Raw genomic sequence first — 4,935 nt, forward strand, 5'->3', positions numbered from 1 at the left:
TTTGTGCTGAACACGAGGTTGATAACAGAGAGATGTTTTTCTTGTTGCTGAGCAGAGCTTACACAGAGCCAAGGCCTTTTCTGCTTTTTGCACTGCCACAAAGGCAATGGAGCTGGGAGTGCATGGGAAGCTGGGAGGAGACACAGCTGGGACAGGTGGCCCAAAGTGACCAAAGGAATTTCCCAGACCATTATGCTCAGGACATAAGGTGGGAGGGAAGAAAGAGGAATGGGGGGACATTTGGAATGATGGTGTTTCTCTTCCCAAGTAACTGTCACACATGATGGGGCCCTGCGCTCCTGGGGATGACTGAACACCTGCCTGCCCGTGGGAAATAGTGACTGAATTCCTTGGTTTGTTTTGCTTGTTTGTGTGGCTCTTGCTTTCCCTATTAAACTGTCTTTATGTCAACATATTCTCTAGCTTTTACTCTTCCAAATCTCTCTGCAATCTCACTGATGGGGGAGTGAGCCAGTGGCTGCCTGGGGCTTGGCTGCTGGTTGGGGTTAAACCACATCATCTTGTAACTGTGGCAGGACTTCAGATCGGGGTTTTTTTTTCCAAAGTAGACTATTTGAGTTTCTATACATATTTAAGCAGCGTTAGAAAATATACATTTTTATAAAGAAGTAGAAGTCTCAAAGGTAACCAATAACTCTTTAATCTGTTATCTTCAATTCTGTCAGGTAAAAAATATGAATATGAATATTAATGATATTAAAGGGGCTCTTGTATGTGCTTTGTAAAACTGTAAAATCAAGGGCAGAAGCATTGTCTGTGATTCCTCCCACAGAAAAGGAGTTACATTAAAGAGAATCTCCTGAATAAAGAAATAACAGGGAAATGGCCAGCACTGCAGAAGGACTGAATTTCCTACTGAAAACAGTGTTCAATTTAACCAAAGCCCTTGATAAGTTGTCCTGAAGTCTTGTGTTGGGTAATCATTGGCATCTTTTGTTAGAAACATGCAGTTATCTAAATGATGCCTTATACGGTCAATTATGAATTTTCATTCACAGTACAGTGTCTCATGGGAAAAGCATGAGAGCTGGAAAACTGGCAGATGAAGACACAGAGGAGCAAACCATAGTGTTCTTCAGGGCTTTTAGTGTTTAAAATGGCAATATTGACAGAAACTGGGGAAATGCTGTTTTAAGTGGAGGACAAGAGTCTACCTAACCAGTACTTGAAAACAGAGGAACTATGAAAATTTGAGTTTTGTGGACTGGGTAGTTGAATCTTCTGTGACCATGATAAGAAATAGTATGGATTTGCACATATCTTGGAGAGCTAGCTGTGCCTTGGAAATTATTTTTCGTCTTTCTCACTGCAATACCGTCTGTATTTGCCTGTTCACTTGCATAAACAGAAATTTGCAAAGGGACACATTAGACACAATCTTGAGAGAATATATATAAAACCATTTAAATTGTTTTTAAGGGGTTTTTTTTCTTCTGTTTTGAGCCAAAAGGAACAAGGATCAGGAGAAGGAATATGATATGTAATTACATTTAATAAAATAAAAGAATTGTTTGCTAACAGCTTGTTAGCAGTTTTCTAACTGCATTAGGCTTCTTTCTGCAGCCCCAGAAAACAGCGAATCTAGGTTAGCTATTGTCTCCAGCCAAAAGGTATGGACAGATACAGATGGCTCCTATAGGACACTGATGGCATGCACCTGTTCCAGAAAGCTGTTCCAGGTGCTATGGGGCGAGTGGAATAAATCAGGAAGCAGAGTCATGGCTCCATCAAGGGTGAGAACATGCCTTGGGTTCCTCAGCAACTTGGATGTGAAAGATGAGGTTTGCAGAAAGTCCAGACCCATCCACCAGATAATAGCAAAACAGTATGTTTTTGCAGGGGAGGGTCACTCACAGATTTCTTGGCTCATGCATAGTGGTGCATGCTGTTGATACCTGCCACAGTTACGTTTCAGCTGGTGAAAAATATTTCCCACAGTAAGTTTTGCATTTAGTCTTGAGGATAATGAGGTAAAATTAACAGCAAAATTAACTGTGAAAATCACAATTCTACCCCGACAAATAGTCTCCAAAAAAAGGCTGGAGGTAGCCTTTTGCTGAGACTATGTGTTCAAAAACTGTTGACTTGTAAAGAATTTGGGGCAGGACTTGTTGCTAAACATTTCAGTTAAGCAAGAGATTTCTTAGATTTCTTGCTTTTACCTCAGAAAGATTTCTTCTGCATCCTAGTAATTATATATTTAGCAACAGCATCTGCCACAGCAAGCTACATTTTTACATGTTTACAGTATTTTTAACATCAGAATTTTAATGCAATGCTGTCTGATTGCATAGTACTGCACCATACTATAGGAAAACCAAACCAAACAAAACAACTAATTAAAAAGTCTAAGCTTTCCATCCTTAGCGATTATCATATTTGTCAGCAAAAAGACCACCAGCCCCAAAATGATTCACCCCACGGTCCCCTTTTGTGACTTGAAGTGTTTGGAAAGGGATCATTCTGCAATAAATGTCAAAAGCATGTTTTATCTAAATATCTCAACATACTCTACTGACAAAATTTAGTTAGGGATAATTTATACTATTCAGTAGCTAAAGTAATCTATGGGTTCTTTTAAATTGCCTTTGTTTCTGAAATAAACTCAGTTGGCTGTGAAGCATGAAACAGAATTTAAAGCAATATTTCATAAATCTGTCGCTGAAGATTAAAGCAATCTTTAATTTACAAATGCTGTAACCAGCTCTCTATGTTTACTTTGCAGAGCTTTGAAAATTCAAGCATCTCTCGTGCCTCTAACCAGAGCTTCTCACAACCTCAAGGAAGAACAGCCAGGGCCAGAAAATCTCAGTGTGGCTTCTGTAAGTCTCCATTTACTGGTGTTTTTCAGTACAGCTGAACTCAATAGCATGTGAGGGCAGATTATGAACACAGGAAAGGGAACACGGACCTCTTAACTGGAAGCTAGAAACTGTCCCATGTTCCATACCCATTGGCTGAAGGTAAATATGGGCCACTCCCTCTATGAATTGCCAGCCCAGCCTTTCTTGTTCACCCGTTGGAACACCCAGCTCACCCCAACTTTCACAATTGCAATGGTCTTCCCTCTGCCTTTCCTTTTGTCTTGCTCACGCCCTGTGAGAGCTTTGGCATAAAGGCCATATTTTCTTGCTGAGCTTTAGCTCTTGGTTTCTTACCACTGCTCCACCTCCCAGCTCAGACATAAGTTAAATCCCCCTTCCCCATGCCCTCATGGATTATCAATACCTGGTTTCTGTATCGTATGGATGAGAAGCATTATAATGATGTTGACTTCTAAGAAGAGATGGTGGTTGTTTACCGTGAAACAGCAGGAAACTACTTTCAGTTTAGCGTTGATGTAAAGCAATTTAAAGAAAACAAAATGTAAACAAAGTATTTTAATGGAAGAAAATAATTTTGACTTGAATATGCTCCCAAGTAGACATTTTAATAAAGCAAATGCTAGGCTGACAAGTCAATTTAAATAGTATATACAAACCCAGGCTCAGCAGTTCATTGGCTGTGAATCTTCTCCAGCATATAAGTACCTACCCTATGCAGACCACCAGTTTCATCATTCTGTATCGCATTGCTGGAACAGCCTTTGCCGTTAGTCTGTGTGATATTGTTGGATGCATTTTGATAGAAGGGTTAAATACTGTTTTAGACAAAGGAAAAAAAGAATAAAAGAGAATGATTCATTCATCATTCACTTACAAGGTGAACTGAGGAAAAACTCTGTCTGCACAAGGATTGTATGTGTCATAATTACTGAACACAAAGGTTTCTGTTGCTTGATTGCCTCTTAAATCTTCTTCTGAATTTAACCTAAAAAGTCCAAATGAACCTTTTCAATATTTTTTCTGCCTCTGTTTTTCTTCTCTTCTCAAAATATTTACTGAAATTTTGCATTTAACTTTGTATATCAATAAACTTTACATCCAAACAAAATACATGCTGCCCACTTGCATTTCCAAAACAGACTTTTGTGGTTTTATGTTAACACTTATACCACCACTGCAATTCCCTGTATTTTCCAGGGAAATATCTCACAGAATGCATCCGTTAGTCTTTTGTCTAAATTTGGTCACAGTGCATAGGAAAATAACTTTATTTACGTTACGTTGCTAGTATGCCAAGATCATTGCCATTCAGTGTGATCTCATTGTTTCCTTGCAGTTTCTCCTGTGTGGCTGTGTTATATGGAAATGGAAGGAACTTCAGAGAAAGAACTCTTATTTATTCTGTGCTTGCACATCACCTCACATTATGTGACACGCTCAGGAACTGACAATAATAGAATAAACAACTATACTGAGTTTGACAGATGATATTAAGTCATTGTGCACTGCACTTAATTACTGAAAGTCACTGAATGCATGCAACAGTTCTGCAAAATAGGTTATAAATTTCTTAAAGTTCAAACAAAATTACTAACATTGGTTCACAAGAGTCTTGTCTTGTTACGTGGGAGAATAGACCAACCCCCCCCCCGTCTCAGTACAACCTCCTTTGATGCAGCTGTGGAGAGCAGTAAGTTTTTCCTGAGCATCCTTTTCTCCAGGCTAAACAATCCCAGTAGCCTCAGCTGTTTCTCATATGACTTGTGCTCCAGACCCTTCACCAGCGTTGTTGCCCTTCTCTGGACACACTCCAACACCTCAATGTCCTTCCTGAGTTGAGCCCAGAACTGAATCAGCACTCGAGGTGTGGCCTTGCCAGTGCTGAGTACAGTGGAACAATCCCTGCCCTGGTTCTGCTGGATTCAGGACCACTGCTGATACCCACATCACTGCTGATAGAGGCCAGGATACCTGTGGCCTTCTTGGCCACCTGGGCTCACCCTGGGTCATGTTCAGCTGCTGTCAACCAGTACCCCAAGGTCCTTCTCCACTGGACCAATTTCCAGTTACTCTGCCCCGTCCCATAGCA

The 4,935-nt window shown here is 40.2% G+C and overlaps 1 long non-coding RNA gene across 1 annotated transcript; it reads left to right on the forward strand.

The window, feature by feature from the left end:
- Nucleotides 1-1,764: 1,764 nt before the first annotated feature.
- LOC136292283 (uncharacterized) lies at nt 1,765-4,371 on the forward strand. Its single transcript, XR_010721879.1, has 3 exons — nt 1,765-1,958; nt 2,747-2,843; nt 4,183-4,371. It is a non-coding gene; the product is annotated as an uncharacterized lncRNA (long non-coding RNA).
- The last annotated feature ends 564 nt before the right edge of the window (nt 4,372-4,935 follow it).

The sequence above is a fragment of the Chamaea fasciata genome, unplaced genomic scaffold (genome assembly GCF_029207755.1).
Source record: "Chamaea fasciata isolate MVZ Bird 193981 ecotype frontalis unplaced genomic scaffold, bChaFas1.0.hap1 SCAF_1, whole genome shotgun sequence".
Taxonomy (NCBI): Eukaryota; Metazoa; Chordata; class Aves; order Passeriformes; family Sylviidae; genus Chamaea; species Chamaea fasciata.